At 39.9% G+C, this 21,591-nt stretch overlaps 1 long non-coding RNA gene across 1 annotated transcript in view; it reads left to right on the top strand.

Moving 5' to 3' along the window:
* The window catches only part of LOC144340073 (uncharacterized), a 151,289-nt gene that overhangs the window by 16,841 nt on the left and 112,857 nt on the right, over nucleotides 1–21,591 (top strand). The window contains exon 3 of the long non-coding RNA XR_013415786.1: nucleotides 15,878–16,056. This is a non-coding gene — a long non-coding RNA (uncharacterized LOC144340073). The remainder of the gene's footprint in view (nucleotides 1–15,877; nucleotides 16,057–21,591) is intronic.

Genomic DNA, 21,591 nt, shown 5'->3' with positions numbered 1-21,591 from the left:
CTGTCTCTACAAAAAAATTAGCCAGGCGTGGTGGTGCATGCCTGTAGCCCCAGCTACTCAGGAGGCTGAGGTGGGAGGATCACCTAAGCCTGGGGAGGTTGAGAAGCCTGGGCAACAGAGAAAGACCCTGTCTCTAACAAACAAACACTTATACACCTATTTTATATATGTATATATAGAGTATCTATATAATCTGTATCTATTTATCATGTATCTATCTATGGGGAGAATAAAGTAAAAAAAAAAAAAGTTCCAACATGTCATAATTGTTGTCCCCAAGAAAAAGATTAAAATAACAAAACAAAAAATATATATTTTGAGATTTACTATGAGAAAATTTTCCATAAAAAAGTTTCAGTCTATGTAATAAAAACAGCAAACCATGGCTCTCAGGAAAGCTGGCATGCAACTATCAGCACCAAAATATTTCCTAAGAAATAGTAAACATGGCCAGGCATGGTGGCTCATGCCTGTAATCCTAGTACTTTGGGAGGCTGAGATGGGAGGATTGCCTGAGGCCAGGAGTTTGAGAGCAGCCTGGACAACATAGTGAGACCTTGTCTCTACAAAAGCAAAAATTAAAAAAAAATATTAGCCAGGTGTGGTGGTGCATATCTGTAGTCCCAGCTACTCAGGAGGCTGAGGCAGAAGGATCACCTGAGCCCAGAAGCTCAAGGCTGCAGTGAGCTATGATTGTGTCACTGTACTCCAGCCTGGGTGACAGAGCAAGATCCTGTCTCAGAAATAAAAGAAAACAAACATACAAACAACAAAAAAAAGGGTTCTCAAAAGGGACTATCAAAGGATATAACTGTTCGCAATTCCAGGTTCTGATACCCACATCCCAATCACCCAATTAAAAAAAAAAAACAAACAGAAATAGTAAACATTGTGGATAAAAAAATAATTCCTTGGTCATTGAATCAAAATATCAAGTAGGTCCGCTGCATAAAAATCACAGGATGGGCCTCAGGCTTGCTTCTCTGTATTCAGTGCTAGAGACAGTGAGGCTATACCAAATATCTTCAAGATAAGAAATAGTGACCCAATCATTTTAAACCCAGCACAACTTTTGCTAAAGCATAAAGGCAAAAGAAAACCATTTTAGCACTGTCATAAGAACAGACATTTAGATTAATGTAATAGAATTGAAAGTCCAGAAACAAACCTTCAAGTTTACAGTTAATTGATTTTTGACAAGTGTGCCAGAACTATTTTTTAAACAAATTTTCTGAAGAAATAGAATATCCGCACATTAAAAATGAAGTTGGGCCCCTACCTCACAGCGTGTACAAAAAATTGATTCAAAATGCATCAAAAGATTAAATGTTAAGAGCTAAAATTACAAAACTCCTAGAAGAAAACATAGGCATAAGTCTTCATAACTTGGATCAGGCAATAATTTTGTATATATGACACCAAAAACCCAAGAAACAAAAGGAAAAACAGGTAAATTGACTTCACCCAAATTAAATACCTTTGTGCTTCAAACGACACGATCAAGAAGGTTAAAAGACAACCCACAAATTGGAAAAAATATTTGCAGATCATATATCTAACAAAAGAATTGTATCTAGAATATGTAAAGAATTCTTACAATAGAATAGTAAGAGGGAATAACCCAATTTAAAAATGGGCAAAAGATTGAAATAGACCATTCTCCAGAGAAAATATACAAGGTTGACCATGGTGGCACATGCCTGTGGCCCCAGCTACTTGGGAGTCTGAGGTGGGAGGATTGCTTGAGCCCAGGAGATTGAGACTGCAGTGAGCCGTGTTCATGCCACTACACTCCAGCCTAGGTGACAGAGCAGGACTCAGTCTCAATAAATAAATAGAGAAAAAGAAAATATACAAATAGGCAGTAGAAAAATAAAAAGATACTTAACTTCAGTGGCCACCAGGCCACCCAATCAAAACCACAATGAAATGGCATTTTATATCCACTAGAAAAATAAAAAATAGAGAGAGAGGTAATAATAAGTATTGGTAAGGATGGGGAGAAAATGGAATCTTGTGCATTGCTGGTAAGAATGTAAACTGGTGCAACCACTCTGGAAAACAGTTCGGTTGATACTCAAAATGTTCATCACAGAATTACCATATGACCCAGCACTTCCACTTCAGGGTATGTATCCAGGACAAATGAAAGTGTGTGTCCACACAACAACAAATGTTTCTACCACCTTACTTACCATAGTCAAAAAGGTAGAAATAACCCAAATGTTTATACACATTTTGGACAAATAAACTGTGGTGTATCCATCAAATGGAATATTATTTAACATACAAATAAATGAAGTACTGATACATGCTACCACATTTGTGAAACTTGAAAACGTGCTACGTGAAAGAAGTCAGTCAAAAAGACCACATATTGTATGATTCCATTTACATGAAATGTCCAGAATAGGCAAATCTGTAGAAACAGAAAGTACATACGGTACATTAGTTGTTACCATACATTAGTTGTTATCTAGATTTGGGTGGGGGGAGACGAAGGCTGGGGCAAATGAGGAGTGACTGCTTATGGGTAAGGGGTTCTTTTTAGAAGTGATAAAAAAAAGTCCTAAAAATGTGTTGATAGTTGGACAACTCTGTGGATATACTAAAAAGCATTGAATTGTACAATTTAAATGGATGGGTTGCATGGTATGTGAATCATAACTCAATAAAGCTGTTACAGGAAATATAAGAAGATCATTTTAAGGTGGCTAAGAATTTAGAGAATGTAAATCCCATAGGGTCTTGTTAAAGAAATACTAGATGATAAACTTCAGCCAACCAAGAAATGAACACTAACATTATGGTAAACAGACTGGCTGCAAACATTCAATCAATTTAACTTTAGGACTAAACTATAAAAGAAAAAAAAGTGGTTTCAAAACAGGAAGTGTTCTAGATTATAATCCATTCAATAAAATAAGACTTTCTGGGTTCATTCTGACATAAATAAATAGAGACATGAAAGCACTTCCTTATAGTAAAAGTTCAGCTAATAAATGTAACAGAACTTATGAAAATAGAAAATAGGCTGGGTGCAGTGGCTCCTGCATGTAATCCCAGCACTTTGGGAGGCCGAGGCAGGCAGATCACCTGAGGTCAGGAGTTCGAGACCAGGCTGGCTGAAATGGCGAAACCCCATCTCCACTAAAAATACAAAAATTAGTTGGGTGTGGTCGTAGGCGCCTGTAATCCCAGCTACTTGGGAGGCTGAGGCAGAAGAATCTCTTGAACCTGGGAGGCGGAGGTTGCAGTAAGCTTAGATCACACCTCTGCACTCAAGCCTGGGTGATAGAGTGAGACTCTGTGTCTCAAAAAAGAAAGAAAGAAAGAAAGAAAGAAAGAAAGAAAGAAAGAAAGAAAGAAAGAAAGAAAGAAAGAAAGAAAGAAAGAAAGAAAGAAAGAAAGAAAGAAAGAGAGAGAGAGGGAGGGAGGGAGGGAGGGAGGGAGGGAGGGAGGGAGGGAGGGAGGAAGGAAGGAAGGAAGGAAGGAAGGAAGGAAGGAAGGAAGGAAGGAAGGAAGGAAGGAAGGGAGGGGAAAAATCACCATTTGGCAACCATGGTAGTGGCCTTTGGCCATAGTGGACCTGTGGTCACGGATTCAGGCATGCTAAGGCAGGTGGATGGTAGGTTGATGATGTACAGGATGCTGGCATGATCTCAGAATATGCCCCCATAAAACAGTAACTAATTCCAAGAGAAAAACTAATGTCTTTCTGGTGAAGAAAACAAGGAGATTCCAGCATGACCAGGTAACTGGACATTAGTGTCACCAGCGGTGGGTGGTACAGATTGACATTGTGCACTCCTTTTTTGTTGTTGTTGTTGTTGTTGTTGTTGTTGTTGTTGCTGTGAGACAGATTCTTGCTCTGTCAGCCAGTCTGGAGTACAGTGGCATGATCTTGGCTCACTGCAACCTCCGCCTCCAGAGCTCAAGCAATTCTCCTGCCTAAGCCTCCCAAGTAGCTGGGATTACAGGAGTGTGCCACCACGCCTGGCTAATTTTTGTATTTTTAGTAGAGATGGGGTTTCACCACGTTGCCCAGGCCAGTCTCGAACTCCTGACCTCAGGTCATCCACCCTCTTCGGCCTCCCAAAGTGCTGGGATTACAGGCATGAGCCACCACGCCCGGCTGACGTCGTGCACTCCTGATGCAGAGAAGAACACAGTATTATGTCAGTGACATCCTACCAGGAATCCATGATCTGAGTCTGGTCACAGAGAGACATCAGATGGACCCGCACTCAGCGTCATCCCACAGCATAGGAGGCTTGTATTCTTTAAAATTGTTGGGGACATAAGTGACAAAAAAGATTAAGGAATTGGTCCAGGTTGGGGGACACTAGGAGACATGACAAATAGAATAGATGCAATACATTTTCCTGGATGGCATCTTGGACCCCAAGGGAAAAAGAGACATCACTGAGAGAGTTGGTAAAATTTGAATGGGCTCTAAAAGGTTTGGATGGGAGCGTTGTGAAAATGTCGACTACTTGACTTGGAAGCTTGCATGATGAGAGATCTCTGTTTTAGGGAATGCACACGGGAGTATTTACAAGTCACAGTATACTGTTCCCACAGCTAGCTCTCAAGTGGTGAAGGAAAAGATGTGTGTGTGTGTGTGTGTGTGTGTGTGTGTGTGTGCGCGCGCGTGCGCGAAAAGAGAGAAAATAATAGCAAGGGAGGGAGAGTAGGGACAACAGAGGGAGGAAGATATGTAAAAATGCAATAAGATGGTAATGACTGGGAAATAGGGATGAAACAGATATGGAAATAACTTGAACTGTACTTGTAAATCTTCTATACATTTGTAATAATTTCAAAATACAGCATATTTAAATAGCAGAATATAAATGTTAAAAATGTGAAAAATGGGCTGGGCGCAGTGGCTCACACCTGTAATCCAGCACTTTGGGAGGCTGAGGCGGATGGATCACCTGAGGTCAGAAGTTCGAGACCAGCCTGGCCGACATGGTGAAACCCTATCTCTACTAAAACTACAAAAATTAGCTGGGCGTGGTGGTGTGTGCCTGTACTCGCAGCTACTCCGGAGGCTGAGGCAGGGGAATCACTTGAACCCAGGAAGCAGAACTTGCAGTCAGCCAAGATCACACCACTGCACTCCAGCCTAGGCAACAGAGTAAGACTCTATCTCACACACATTAAAAAAAGTGGAAAATGTAAAGAAAAAGAAAATGGTATAATTATCAACAGAGAATAAGTTGTTGGCTCAGAGTTTTTGAACATGCTATTCCACCTTCCTGAATTGTCTCACCCCACTTTTTTTTAATACAGAGTCTTGCTCTGTCACCCAATCTAAAGCATACTGGGGCAATCATGACTCACTGCCGCCTCAACCTCGCTGGATCCAGTGATCCTCACACCTTACCCCCTCAAGTAGCTGGAACTATAGGCGTTTACCACACATCTGGATAAATTTTTTATTTATTTATTTTTTTGTAGAGATGGGGTCTCCCTGTGTTACCCCAGGCTGGTCTCAAACCCCTGGCATCAAGCGATCCTCCTGCCTTGGCCTCCCAAAGTGCTAGGATTACAAGTGTGAGCCACCACACCCAACCTCTCACCCCACATTTTAAAAGGGTGTATTGTCTTGTGCCATTCATGTCTTAGCCTAAATATCCTTAGGAAAGGTTGCCCCTGGCTATCTGTTTTCTTTGAGACACTCATAAGCAGCTGACATCATACTAGGTAATTACCTATCAACCGCACAGGGGTAGGCATTTGATATACTTGGTTTATTGCTCCATGATGCCTCTTTTCCTTGAGGATCCAAAATGCCATCCAGGAGCATGCATTGCATTTAGTTGTCATGTTGCCTCCACCTTCTCCAATCCTTGGTACCCGAAAAAATAACTGGCACATAGTAGGTGCTCATTAAACAGCTCTTATCATTGAAATGCTGAGATGGAGAAGAAGCACAGAAATTGGAAGGTGATGCATTCTGATTCCTCTTTTATAGCCCTCAGGGTCAACAGATATAATTTAAAAGGCAAACTGCTAAACAACTTGTGTCCTTTGTAACCATTTGTGTGAGAAAAAGATTGAAAAGGCTAACACCTTTCATCTCAATTAAATGAAGTTAATTAAAGGCTCACGCCTGTAATGCCAGCACTTTGAGAGGCCAAGATGGGAAAATCACTTGAGCCCAGGAGTTCGAGACCAGCCTGAGCAACACGGTGAGACTCCATCTCTGTTTTCAAAATATAAATAATATAAATTTTAAAAATAAAGAGACGGAAAAGTAGGAGAACGGGCTCCTCCTACATGTGGGCTGTAAAAATATAGCATATCTCAGTGCTTACGGATGGGACACTCACATCTTCACGCATGTATTTTAGCCTCCAAGGAAATACCTTGGCTAACTACATCCCATTTTAGGGGAGAACATCCCAGTTGTGAACAGGCACAATTGCCATATCCATAGATCCTAGGCAAGCAGACCGACTGGGTTCAAATCTCAGCTCTGCCATTTATTAGCTGCTTGATGTTGAGAAAGTTACCTCTCTCTCTCTTTCTTGGTTTGCTCATCTGTAAAATGGGAACAATAGTAGTACCTATCTCACAGAAATGTTGGGACGTGAATAATATTTAAGGGCCTAGAAAACAGTGCAGGGGCTGGGCATGGTGGCTCATTCCTGTAATTCCAGCACTTTGGGAGGCCAAGGCAGGTGGATCACTTGAGGTCAGGAGTTCGAGACCAGCCTGGCCAACATGGTGAAACCCTATCTCTAGTAAAACTACAAAAATTAGCCAGGGGGAGGGGTGGTGCGTGCCTGTAATCACAGTTACTCAGGAGGCTGAGGCAGGAAAATCACTTGAACCCAGAAAGTGGAGGCTGCAGTGAGCCGAGATGGCACCACTGCACCCCAGCCTGGGCAACAGAGCAAGACTCCGTCCTGAAAAACAAAACAAAAACAAGTACAAACAAACAAACAAAGAAAATGGTGCATGATACAGCATAAATAATGCTATGAGTATCATCAAAAGACTTGAATCTTTTGGTTAATCTCTGCTAATAAACCCACTACAACTGTGAAGTAACTGACTTTCCAATATTAAGTGCACCCCATTCTTTCCTGTAGCCTAGTCCCTCTAACCACAAAATAATCCCAGGATTTACAAAAAAAAAAATGTATAAGGTATTGTTCAATATCTCCTGTGACTTTAATTGTGGCAAAGACTGCTCCATGTTCACTTTCTTTTCCTCCGGGGCACGGAGCAAGACAATCCTCCCAGCTTCCCTTGTAACGGAAGGTGCCTGTGGCTGAGTTCTGAACAATGGGATCTGAACAGAATGATGCACACTCCATACCTCTCTAACCCTCAGATCTCTAGCCAACTGCAGAATATCCAGTAGGGAACTCTGGGGTCCTAGGGGATAGAAGAGTGTGGGTCCTTGAATGACCCTGTAAACGAAAACACACACACACACACAAAATTCTAAGGTCTTCCCCGAACCATCTGAATGGACCCCTCCTCTCCAACAAGGGCATTCCAAAGTTAACCTGAAAAAACTAGTTCAGGGCATGATGGGAAGGGGGAGCCAGCTGTACCCCATTATACCCTCCTCCCTTTTAGAATTACTGATAAAACAGCCTCTTTCAGTCTGATAAACATTTGCAACCTATTCTCTCTGAAACCTGCTACCTGGAGGCTTCATCTACATCTTAAAACTTCAGCCTCCACAACCCCTTATTGTAACCCTAACCCAGACATTTCCTTCTGTTGACAATAACTCTTTCAACCAACCGCCAATCCAAAAATCTTTGAATCCACTTGCAACTCGGAAGCCCCCACCTCCATTTGTTCAGCCTTTCTGGACTGAATCAATGTATGTCTTCTGTGTATTGATTGATGCCTTATCTCCCTAAAATACAAAAAAAAACCTAGTTGTGGCCCAGTCCCCTTGGGGACATGTTCTGAGAATCTCCTGAGGACTATGTCAACAGGCCAATGGTCCGTCATAATTGGCTCAGAAGAGATCTCTTCAAATATTTCAGAGTTTGACTCTTTCCATCGACAACCCCATGAACACTTATGGGCTATGATCTGGGTTTAAGCCACTGAGTCTTGGGGCTTGTGTGCTATATAGCACTTAGTCTGACATGGCTGAGAAATGTACAGTATTGGCAAAGGAAGGAGTTAAGGGAAGAGAATTCAGAGGAGGGGTTGGAGAGCAGGGAGGGTCAGCCTTGGACAAAGGAAGTTCAGATTGATTGAAACAGCACAGAGATCCTGAAGACACAGAATAAAATCTTTGCAACAGCCAAGTTCAGATAACTGTGCTTGGAGAATTGAAGAGGAGCAGGCGAGGTGTGAAAGGGAAAATAAAAAGGCTCTAGGGTTGGAAAACGTGTGTGAGCATTTGAGCTGATGGAGACAGGCTGGAAGTCAGTTACACAAACCACTTCAGTTCAACAATAGGTACTGAGCAGACCTAGCTGGAGGGCAACATCTTCTTCTATCAGTGAATGCCTGGGCAGGGAAGATATAATAATGCAGGCAGCTCCAACAAGACTGAAACTGAAAGCCATGGAATCCTCTAATACAGGGGTCCCCAGTCCCCGGGCCGTAGACTGCAACCAGTCCTCCATGGCCTGTTAGGAACCAGGCTGCACAGCAGGAAGTGAATGGCAGGCAAGGGAAGCTTCATCTATATTTTCAGCTGCTCCACACCACTCTCATTACTGCCTGAGCTCTGCCTCCTGTCAGATCAGTAGTGACATTAGATTCTCACAGGAGCATGAACCCTATTGTGAACTGTGCACAGGAGGGATCTAGGTTGCGAGCTCCTTATGAGAATCTAATGCCTGATGATCTGTCACTGTCTCCCATCACCCCCAGATGGGAGGAAAATGAACTTACAGCTCCCACTGATTCCACATGATGGCGAGTTGTATAATTATTTTGTTACAAATTACAATGTTTTAATACTAGAAATAAAGGGCACAGTAATCATAATGCACTTGAATTATTCCCGAACCATCCTTACCCCTCATAGAAATATTGTCTTTGACAAAACCAGTCCATAGTGCCAAAATGATGGGGGACCACTGCTCTAGAATTTTGGGGTGACTGCTTGGAGGGGTTCCACTTGAGGCAGAGCAGAGATCCTCTCTTAGGGGGCCATTGGGCACCCCTCACTCCCAACCATAAAAATAAAGGAAAACCTTGAGTTCCCCAAGGGAAATTCCAGGCACCTAGCTAACCTTAAAAATTAAGTGAGCAACTTGATAAGCAAGAAGATAGTAGCTTAAAACAATAGCCAAGGAAGTTAGAGTTTGGTTGCCTATAGAAACTAAAGAAACATCTTAACATGTGTCCCTGAGTTGTTTTTCAAAAACCTACACCCCCATCAAATAGATGTCAGATAAGGAGAAACTGAGGACTGAACTTTAACCACCATCCTTTGCCCCTGAATTTCTTTTTGAGGGATCTGGAGGGGTCACACTGTGGACCAGAGCTAGCATTCTTTGCTGCAGACCACAAAATTTTAGACAAGGCTTTACCTCCTTAACCAATCACAAATCAGATAATCTTTGAATTATCCTTGCCTTTAAAATTTCTTACCTGTAAGCCAGGCAGGAGTTCAGGTCTTAAGTATGAGCTGCCCTAGTCTCCTTGCTCGGCACCCTGTGAATAAATGCTTCACTTTCTCTTGCTGCAATTCTGATGCCCAGTCCTGATGGCTTTGCTGCACTGGGTGGGTGGACCCAAGTAGAGTTTAGGATAACACTTTATCATAAAATTATGTGTGTCCCGTTCTTCTGTTTAGTGCCAGCTCCAAAAAGATACAAAGATAATTAATGAATCTGAAAGTGAATATTGGCCAGGCCTGGTGACTCACACCTGTAATCCCAGCACTTTGGGAGGCCAAGGCGGGTGAGTCACTTGAAGTCAGGAGTTGAAGACCAGCCTGACCAACATGGCAAAATCCTGCCCTACTAAAAGTACAAAATTAGCTAGGCATGGTGGTGCACGCCTGTAATCCCAGCTACTAGGGAGGCTGAGGCAGGAGAATCACTTGAACTCAGGAGGTGGAGATTGCCGTGAGCTGAGATCATGCCACTGCACTCCAGCCTGGGTGGCATAGCAAGACTCTGCCATAAGATAAGATAAGATAAGGTAAGATAAGATAAGATGAGATAAGATAAGATAGAATAGAATAGAATATCTATTTCCAATGACAAATATTTGTCAATCACTCCCCACGTAAGAGGCACTGCTCTAGGTTATTTGAAAATGCAGTATGTTAAGAAACATTTTCCGTCTTTGAGGATCTCATATTCCTGTCAGAAAGACAGTCCTCAGAGATGAGGGAGAACAAAGCACAAAAATGAAGGATCAATGCTTGTATGTGTCACACAACAAGGGCAATATTTCGTATTTGACATTAGTGAGGGATGGATCATGTCACCCTATAACTATGGAAAGTTAGAGAAGGTTGTTTTGTTTTAGCGAGGATCTACTAAACATTCTAAGTGCCAGTGAGGGCTTTGGAAATGGTGGCTGAAGCTGTACCAACCCAAGGGGAGGAGAAAATTGAAGTCTTGGCTCATGTCAATAGCAGAAAACAATAACTAGGGGTTCGTCGTGGAATGGTTGTTCAGCCTAGTCTTGGAAACTTGTCTTAATTTCTTTAGTATAGGTAACTATTTATTCATAGAAAAAATGTAGGTGCCCTTATATCAGTTATTCATAGGCTGAGAATGTAGTTCATAGAATATCCCTTCTTGTTTTGGCCAAATTAAGGTAGTTATGGAGAAAGAAGAAAAATTACAAGACAGAAATCATACAATCAAGTCATAAAGCTGGTGACAGATGAATGGCACTGTCACCAATACCAGAAACACTTTAATAGCTGCCAAAGGGCCTACCCAACCATGCTGAACCCAGGCAGAAAAAGGAGAGAACTGGAAAGTTCGAATTTCCAGGGACTTGGTGAGTGCAGGTCAATGTGGGTAGGGTTGTGAATATTGCACACACATCAAGTTTCCTTCTCAGGGGATTCCTGGGTTAAAAAAGGCAGAAGTTTTACAGGCAACACTCAAGAGTAAGCATGGTCGAATGGATAATTTCTCTCCCAAGTTCTTCATAGAGAATACAGCATCAAGCAAGGAAATCAAGTCAACAAGCTGAAAGGACGCAAAGTCCAAAGAAGAGCTATGGTGAAAGTAAAAAAAAAAAAAAAAAAAAGGACAAAATTAAAATAAAGGTGAAGGAAAGTAGATGAACTGTAATGGGAGAAAAAGATAGGAGGATCCTGAGCAACTGCAACTAGTAAAGCTGTAATGACCATCATTCTACGGCCACAGATATCAAGCATGTGTGTAGGTTACAATGGTTTAATAATGGATGGATGGTTTTCTTTTCTTTTCTTTTTTCTGAGACGGAGTTTTGCTCTGTCTCCCAGGCTGGAGTGCAGTGGCGCAATCTGGGCTCACTGCAAACTCCGCTTCCCGGGTTCACGCCATTCTCCTGCCTCAGCCTCCCGAGTAGCTGGGACTACAGGCGCCCGCCACCATGCCAGGCTAATTTTTTGCATTTTTAGTAGAGATGGGGTTTCACCATGTTAGCCAGGTTGGCCTCGATCTCCTGACCTCGTGATCCACCAGCCTCGGCCTCCCAAAGTGCTGGGATTACAAGTTTGAGCCACCACACCTGGCCTTTTTTTTTTTTTTTTTTTTTTTGAGACGGAGTCTTGCTCTGTCGCCCAGACTGGAGTGCAGTGGCACAATCTCGGCTCACTGCAACCTCAGCCTCCCTGGTTCAAGCGATTTTCCTGCCTCAGCCTCCCCAGTAGCTGGGACTACAGGCACACACCACCACACCCAGCTAATTTTTATATTTTTAGTAGAGACAAGGTTTCACCATGTTGGCCAGGATGGTCATGATCTCTTGACCTCAGGTGATCTGCCCACCTCAGCCTCCCAAAGTGCTGGGATTACAGGCATGAGCCACTGCACCTGGTTGGTTTTCTAATCTCCCAAGGAGGAATATTGGAAAGGATTATGATTGCTCAAATACTACGCACCTCTTGACTTCCGTTTCTTACCTCTAAGGCTTATGAAAGTGAGGTGTATGGTTGTCTCCACCTTGCATACTTTTAATGGGAATTCTTTTTAAAAAAAATTTTTTTTTGGCTCGGGAGTACATGTGAAAGTTTGTTACATGGGTAAACTTGTGTCTCGAGGGTTTGTTGTGCAGATTATTACATCACTTGGATATTAAGCTCAGTACCCAATAGCTATCTTTTCTACTCCTCTCCCTCATTTCACCTGCTACCCTCAGGGAGACCCCAGTGTCTGCCGTTCTCCTCTTTGTGTTCATGATTTCTCAACATTAAGCTCCTACCTACAAGTGAGAACATGCAGTGTTTGGTTTTCTGTTCCTGGATAATGGCCTCCAGCTTCATCCATGTTCCTGCAAATAACATGATATCATTCTTTTTTATGGCTGCATAGTATTCCCTGGTGTATATATACCACATTTTCTTTATCCAATTTGTCATTGATGGGCATTTAGGTTGATTCCATGTCTTTGCCATCATGAATAGCACTGCAATGAACATTCGCATGCATGTGTCTTTATGGCAGAAAGATCTATATTCCTCTGGGTATATACCCAGTAATGGGATTGCTGAATTGAATGGTGGTTCTGCTTTAGCTCTTTGAGGAATCGCCACACTGCTTTCCACAATTGTTGAACTAATTTACACTTCCACCAACAGTGTATAAGTGTTCCCTTTTCTCCACAACCTTGCCAGCATCTGTTATTTTTTTTACATTTTAATAATCTGATTGGTGTCAGATAGTATCTCATTGTGGTTTTGATTTGCATTTCTCAAATGATCAGTGATATGGAGCTTTTTTTAAATGCTTGTTGGCTGCATGTATGTCTTCTTTTGAAAAATGTCTATTCATGTCCTTTGCCCACTTTTCAATGGGGTGGTTTGTTTTTCTCTTGTAAGTTTGTTTAAATTCCTTATAGATGCTGGATATTAGATCTTTGTCAGATACGTAGTTTGCAAATATTGTCTCCTATTCTGTAGGTTGTCTGTTTACTATGTTAATAGTTTCTTTTGCTGTACAGAAGCTCTTTAATTTAATTAGATCCCACTGTCAATTTTTGTTTTCATTGTGATTTCTTTTGATGTCTTCATCATGAAATATTTGCCCATTCTTAGGTCCAGGATGATATTGCTTAGGTTTTCTTCCAGGATTTTTATAGTTTGGGGTTTTACATTTAAGTTGGGAGATAGATAACAAACTGACTTGCAAATAAATAATATGCCAGGTGTTCATAATTACTAAGGAATTAATAAACTGGGATAAAAGGAATAACAATTCATACAAATAATAAAGGAAAATTTAAATAGTGATAAAAGAAGACATATAACAGGGTGGGCGTATGTAAGAGTTAATTTTATATGTCAACTTGACTAGGTTAAGGGATACCCAGACAACTAGCAAAACGTTATCTCTGGGGGTGTCTGTGAGGGTGTTTCTGGAGGAGATTAGCATTTGAATCAGTAGACTGAGTGAAGAAGAGCTGCTCTTAGTAATGTGGGTGAAGGCCAAGTGCGGTGGCTCACGCCTATAATCCCAGCACTTTGAGAGGTCAAGACGGGTGGATCACCTGACGTCAGGAGTTCAAGACCAGCCTGGCCAGCATGGTGAAACCCCGTCTCTACTAAAAATACAAAGATTTGCTGGGCGTGGTGGCATGCACCTGTAATCCCAGTTGCTCGGGAGGCTGAGACAGGGAAATTGCTTGAACCCGGGAGGTGGAGGTTGCAGTGAGCTGAGATCATGCCATTGCACTCCAGCCTGGCCAACAAGAGCAAAACTCCATCTCAAAAAGAAGAGTAATGTGGGTGAATACCATCCAATCCACTGGGGGTCCAGATAGAACAAAAAGGCTGAGGGAGGGCTAATAATTTTTCTTTTCTGGAGCTGGGACATCCATCTTTTCCTGCCCTTGGACATTGGAGCTACTGATTCTTGGGTCTTTGGACTCCAGGACTTACACCAGCCTGTCCCCTAACCCCTGCCCTGGTTCTCAGACCTTTGGCCTTGGACTGAAAGTTATACCATCAGCTTTCCTGGTGCTCCAGCTTATAGATAACAGATTATTGGATGTCCTGGCCTCCATAAACACATAAATCAATTTTCACAATTATATAATTATTTGCATAAAAATGCAAAGTGCTCCAAATATATATGGAGAGTTTAGGTCTTAGAATAAATTCTTTGCAACAGCCAGGTTCAGATAACCGTGGTAACTCTTAAAATAAACCCTTTGCAACAGCAAAGTTCGGATAACTGTGGCAGAGATTATATACAACCTGTTTCTCTGAGGAACCCTAATACAGCATATAATTTTATGAGGAAATTAGGCAATGCAGCACTTCGCACTTGAGTAGGAAATTGGGCACTGAGCTTTCTGACAAGCAATGAGCAAAACATATTGAATTTGGTAATTTAACTTATGCGATTAAAAAAATAGACATATGTATGTCATCGAAAAGAGTTAAGCTCTGTAAAATTTTTGAAGAGATTTAATCTGAGCCAAATATGAGTGACTATGGCTCGTGACACAGCCCTCAGGAGGTCCTGAGAACATGTGTCCAATGTGGTCAGAGTGCAGCTTGGTTTTATACATTTTTAGGAGGCATAAGACATCAATCAAATACGTTTAAGGAATACATTCAGGAAGCCGGGACAACTCAAAGCAGGGGCTTCCAGGCTTTAGGAAAATTTAAACATTTTCTGGTTGACAATTGGTTGAGTTTGTCTAAAGATCTGTTGTTACCCATAGAAAAGAAACGTTCAGGTTAAGGTAAAAGATTGTGGAGACCAAGGTTCTTTTGAAGTCTTATAGTGGCCGCCCTTAGAGACAATAGATGACAAGTGTTTCCTATTCAGATTGTTAAAAGGTGCTAGACTCTTAGTTAATGTCTTTAGGATGGTGAGGGCCTAGAAGAAAACGATCTAGCTATGTTAATAGATACTTTACAAATGCAAGTTTTTGCCCACAAAGGACAGCTTTGCAGGGCCATTTCAAGAAAAATACGTTTCTGCCATGGCAAAGAAATGTATTTTGAGGTAAAGTATTTTGACTTTCTTCTTTGTCACATAATGTTATGCCAGAGTCAGATTGGAAAGCAAGTCACAAAATACAGGGTTAAATAAAACCTATCTGATGAGAATTTATGGTTTGTAGGGCCTGACTCCCCAGACCCCTTAGATAGGAATTTGGGCAAGAAAAAAATCAGAGCTCAGTCCTCACCTATATATATATATTTTTCAGATAAGACGTTTTTCCAGCATCAAACTCCAAAGAGTATGTATCTCAATAACCCTTTTAAATACTGTAACTTCAGAGAATGGAAAAAGCATTAACATTCAGAGTCATAGGCAGATAACTGATGGCCGAGGAGGGACAGAACGTGGATTGGGGAGTGGGATGTGGAGATTTCCCTGGACCAGAGGTGGGGACTCTCTGAGAGGTTCTACCGGTTTTGACCAGCTGCTCTTTATGCCTCGGCGGCCTCCTGAGTCTTCTACATTAGAGCTTTCCTAACACAGGCTGTTAAGCTCTCTTGTGCTGATTTGACATCTGGAACAAATTCTTTTGTCATACACCATCAGACTTTAAACAAATAAGAGCTAATGAGTTATACAGATGCCATGATTTTGCCTCAACCAATAATTACTTTGTTCACTCAAGGGTAGTACCGAGGTCCAGAGACGGGAGGACCTCTCCTGTTTCACCTCACATTAGCATTTGTTTGCTTTGACAAATATCTGACTTGTCTGATGTTTACAATGTAACATATTTATTTTGCCAGGTCTGCCCTGTAGATCATCCTGTCCCAGAGATCTACAGCATAATGGCCTGGAAACAGACTTTGTTTTGGAGCCAAGCCCAGCAAAGTCTTAATTCCTTCTCCCTCAATCACTATCTGGATGAACAAGGGCAAGTCATTGAGCCTCTCTGGGCCTCAGTTTCCTCACCCAAAAACTGGAGGTAAAAACACACAGCCCATGGGATGGGATTACATAAGAGCCTAACACAATGTCTGGCACAGAGGAGGAAATCAGTAAATATTTGCTCCCATCCTTTGCTCAAATCACTTTTAACTCATGGTCCCTTTGAGAAAATGAGGAAATCAGTCTTCATTTGACTGAGAAAAGAAGTAAATCTTTTTCTGTTGTTGTTAAGATAAGACTTATCTATGTAAGTTCACTTTAAGGATAGTGATTTGTTATTTTTCATTTAAAGCCAATTAATCAATGTAGTGTGGATGTCTTCCTTCTCCCTGGAGTCTCTTTGAAGTGGTTTGCTCCCAGGGCATCTAAAGAGAAGATGTCAGAGGGCTGGAATAAGAGAAAGTTGACAGAATGGAGAAAGGGCTATCTGGGATAGAAGGGTGTACACGCTACCTCTCTAGTTGGTTCCCAGTGGGGGATATTAGGACAATGAATTGTAGCTCAGTGTCCAGCTTCTGGAACCTCTGAAGGAAGTCAGATCCTGCCTCCAGGGATGCCTATGGATATTTCCTTCTCTGCCCAGGCAAGCCCACCTCCAGCTGCAGCAGCCACAGCTGCTAGAAACAACCAACACCAGCAGGAGAGGAGATAACCCAGGCATAAGGCACCAGGAGAAATAAGTCGGGGATGGGGTCGGTGGTCAAATCATTCTCCTTTTTTGTAATAAGTTTTATTTTGTTTTTCATTGTCATATAATAATTATATATATTTACGAGATGTAATGTGATGCTTGGTGTGCATTATGTAATGATCAAATCAGAATGGTTAGCATATTGATCATCTCAAATGCCTGCCATTTCTTTGTAGTAAGAATACTTAACTGAGGTAGGGGTATTATGAGGTCAAGAGAACGAGACCATCCTGGCCAACATGGTGTAACTCCGTCTCTACTAAAAATACAAAAATTAGCTGGGTGTGGTGGTGCACGCCTATAGTCCCAGCTACTCGGGAGGTTGAGGCAGGAGAATCCCTTGAACCCAGGAGGCAGAGGTTGCAGTGAGTTGAGATTGCAGCACTGCACTCCAGCCTGGAGACAAAGCAAGACTCCGTCTCAAAAAAAAAAAAAAAGAACATTTAAAATCCTCTCTTCAAGTTACTTTGAAGTGTACCATACAATATTGTCCACTATCGTCACTGTTGTGCAATGGCACACCAGAATTTATTTCTCTTAACTGTAACTTTGTACTCATTGACCAACTTCTCTTTCTTTCCCTCTCCTCACCTATACTCACCAGTCTCTGGTAACCACTGTTCTTTTGTATGTTTCTAAGAGATCAATATTTTTTAGATTCTACACATGAGTGAGATCATATAAGATGTGTCCTTCTGTGCTTGACTTATTTCATTAGCATAATTGTTTTCTAGGTTCATTTTTATAAATAACAGGATTTCATCTTTTTTATGGCTGAATAGTATTCCACTATGTGCATATACAACATTTTCTTTATCCAGCCAGCCATTGATGGACACTTATGTTGATTCCATAGCTTGGTTAGTGTGAATAATGCTGCAATGAACATGGGACTGCAGATATCTCTTCAACATATAGATTTCATTTTCTTTGGATATATACACACTAGTAGGATTGTTGGAATAATATGATAGTTCTATTTTTAATTTATTGAGAAACCTCTGTACTGTTGCCCGTAAGTGTACTGTTGCCCATAAGTGTACTGTTTTGTATTCCCATCAATAGTATGTAAGAGTTCCCCTTTCTCTGCATCCTTGCCAGCACTTCTTATTTTGTTTATTTTTTTATGATAGACGTTTTAACCAGGCTGAGCTGGTATCTCACTTTGGTTTTGATTTGCCTTTCCCTAATGGTTAGTGATGTTGAGCATGTTCTCATGCACTTATTGGCCACTTGTGTGTCTTCATTTGAGAAATCTCTATTTAGATCTTTTACTGATTTTTAAATTGGCTAGATTATTTGTGGGTTTTTGTTTTTTTGTTTTGATTTTTGCTGTCATGGTGTTTGAGTTCCTTATATATTCTGGATATTAATCCATGGTCAGATTCATAGTTTGCAAATATTTTTGCCCATTTTGTAGATTGTCTCTTCACTCCATTGATTGTTTCCTTAGTCATCGCCTTTTTCATAAACTTTGCCCAGAATAATGTCCTGAAGTGTCTCCCCTATGTTTTCTTCTAGTATTTTTATAGTTTTGAGTCTTACTTTCATTAATTATTATTATTATTATTATTTGTAGAGTTGAGTTCTCATTATTTGCCCAGGCTGGTATCAAACTCCTGGCTTCAAGTGATCTTCCTACCTTGGCCTCCCAAAGTGTTGAGATTACAGTCCTGAGACACTGTGTCCAGTGTCTCACTTTTAAGTCATTAATCTATCTTGAGTTGATTTTTGTATATGGTGAAAGACAGGAGTCCAGTTTCCTTCTTCTGCCTATGGATATCCAATTTTCCCAGCACCATTTATTGAAGACCATGTTCTTTCCCTAGTGTATGTTTTCACTGACTTTGTCAAAAATCAATTGGCTGTAAATACATAGGTTTATTTTTGGGTTCTCTCTTCTGTTCCATTGATGTATACCATGCTGTTTTGGTTACTATAGTCTTGAAATATATTTCAAAGTCAGGTAGTGTGATGCCTTTATTCATTTGGCTCAGAAATACCTTGGCTACTTAGGCTCCTTTTTGATTCTACATGAATTTTAGAATTGCTTTTCTATTTCTGAGAAAAATGGCATTGATATTTTGATAGGGATTGTTTTGAATCTGTAGATTGCTTTGGGCAGTATAGTGATTTTAATGACATTAATTATTCCAATCTATAAACATGAGATGTCTTTCCGTTTGTTTGCATCCTCTTCAATTTTTTTCATTTGCAGTTTGTATTACAGTTTTACTTGTAGAACTCTTTCATCTCATTGGTTAAATATATTACTAGGAAGGGTTGTGTTTTTTTTGGTAGATTTGTAAATGGAATTGCCTTCTTGGTTTCTTTCTCAGCTATATGAACTTTCTCAGTTCATTATTGGTGTATAGAAATGCTACTCATTTGTGTATGTTGGTTTTATATCCTGCAACATTAGAGAATTTAATTATCAGATCTAAAAGTTTGTTGTTGGAGTTTTTAAGTTTTTCTAGATGTAACATCATGTCATCTGTGAAGGACAATTTAATTCCTTTGTTTCCAATTTGCATGCTTTTTATTGCTTTCTCTTGCCTGATTGCTCTGTCCAGGAATTCCAGTAGTATGCTGAATAAGAGTAGTGAAAGTGTGTATCCTTGTCTAGTTTCTGTTTTTAGAGGAAAGATTTTTAGCTTTTCCCCATTCAGTGTAATATGATCTATGGGTTTGTCATATACAGCTTTTATTAGGTTAGATATTTCCTTCTGTGCCTTGTTTGTTAAGAGTTTTCATCATGAAGAAATGTTGAATTTCATCAAATTCTTTTTCTGCATCTATGGAGATGATCATGTGGTTTTTGTCCTTTGTTCTACTGATGTGACGTATTACATTTTGTGATTTGTGTATGTCAAAACATCTTTGCATCCCTGGGATAAATCCTGCTTGATCATGGTGTACTATCTTTTTGATATACTGTTGCATTCAGTTTGCTAGTATTTTGTTGAAGATTTTTGTGTCTGTGTCCAACAGAGATGTTGGCTTGTATTTTTCTTTTTTTCATTGCATCCTTGTCTGGTATTGATACCAGGGTAATACTAGTCTCATAGAATGAATAGAGAGAATTCTCTCCTCTCCTTTTTTTTTTTTTTTTTTTTTTTTGAATAGGGAGAATTGGTGTTAATTCTTTGTAAGGTTGATAGAATTCTTCAGTGAATCTATCAGTCCTGGACTTTTCTTTGTTGGGAGTCTTTTTATTGCTGATTCAATCTGATTACTCTGATTATTGGTTTGTTCAGGTTTCTGTATCTTCCCAATTCAATATTGATATGTTGGAGTGTATGAATTTCTTGTACATCTTCTAGTTTGTTAATGTATACTTGTTCATAAGTCTCTGATGATATTTTGTATTTCTATGGTACCAGTTGCAAGGCGTCCTGATTTTGTTTTTCTGATTTTTAAAAATTTGAGTCTTTGCTCTTATTTTCTTTGTTAGTCTGCTAGCAATTTATTGATTTTATCTTCTCAAAAACACAACTTTTTGTTTCACTGACCCTTTGTAACTTTTTTAGTCTCCATTTTATTTAATTCTGCTCTGATCTTCATCATTTTTTCTCTTCTACCAATTTTGAATTTGGTTTAATATTGCTTTCCTAGTTCGTCGAGGTACATCATTAGATTGTCTATTTGAAATCTTTCTACTTTTTTGATGTAGATGCTAATTGGTATAAAATTCCCTCTTAGAATTGCATTTATTGTATCCCATAGATTTTGGTGTGTTGTGTTTTGATTTTCACGTTGTTTAATTTTCATGTATTTTTTTTTTCAGTTTTCAAAGTTCATCGTGTTATTGATTTTGATTTATTCCACTGTCTGAACAGATACGTGATATGATTTCAACTTTTTGTTATTTTTTGAGATTGTTTCGTGTTTCAACATGTAATCTGTCCTAGAGAATGTTTCATGTACTGACGAGAAGATTGTGTATTCTGTACCTGTTGGATAAACTGTTCTGTAAATGTCTTTGAGGTCCATTTGTTCTAAAGCACAGTTTAAATCCGATATATCTTTGTTAATTTCCTGTCTAGGTGACCTGATTACTACTGAAAGTGGGATGTTGGAGTATCCAACCATCATAGTATTGGAGTCTATCCTTTTCAACTTAATAATATTTGCTTTAAATAGCTGGGTATTTTAGTGTTGGGTTGATATACATTTAGAATTTTTATATCCTCTTACTGAATTAATCCTTTTATCATTATATAATGACTTTTTTGTCTCATTGCTGTTTTTGACTTAAAGTATGTTTTAAAGTATACTTAATGTATAGCTACTTCTGCTCAATTTTGGTTTCCGTTTCCATTTCCATAGAATATCGTTTTACATTCCTTTACTTTCAGTCTATATGTACCTTTACAGATAAGATGAGTTTCCTGTAGCCAGCATATAGTTGGGTCATTTAAAAAAAAATCCTTTTTTATATCTTTTAAGTGGAAAGTTCAATTCGTTTGTATTCAAGGTGATTATTGATATGTGAGGGCTTATTTCTGTCATTTTGTTAACTGAATTGTGGTTGTTTTGTATATCCTTTGTCCTTTTCTTTCTCTCTTATTATTTATCATTGTGGTTTGGTGGTTTTCTATAGTGGTAACATTTGAGTTTTTTCTTTTCCCTATTTGTAGGTTTGCCTTATCAGTGGATTGCATATTTTCATGTGTTTTCATGAAGGTAGATATCATCCTTTCACTTGTATGTGTAGGATTCCCTTAACCATTTTTTGTTGAACGGGTCTAGTGGTGATGAATTTTCTCAGCTTTTGCTTGCCTGAGAAAGATATTACTTCATTTTCATTTATGAAGGGTATCTTTGCTATCTTCACTGAGTATAGTAAGTATCCTTGACTGGTAAAATTATTTTTTCTTT

This window comes from Macaca mulatta, chromosome 3 (genome assembly GCF_049350105.2).
Source record: "Macaca mulatta isolate MMU2019108-1 chromosome 3, T2T-MMU8v2.0, whole genome shotgun sequence".
NCBI lineage: Eukaryota > Metazoa > Chordata > Mammalia > Primates > Cercopithecidae > Macaca > Macaca mulatta.
The sequence above is the reverse complement of the archived record's forward strand: the minus strand, read 5'-3'. Positions and strand labels throughout refer to the sequence as shown.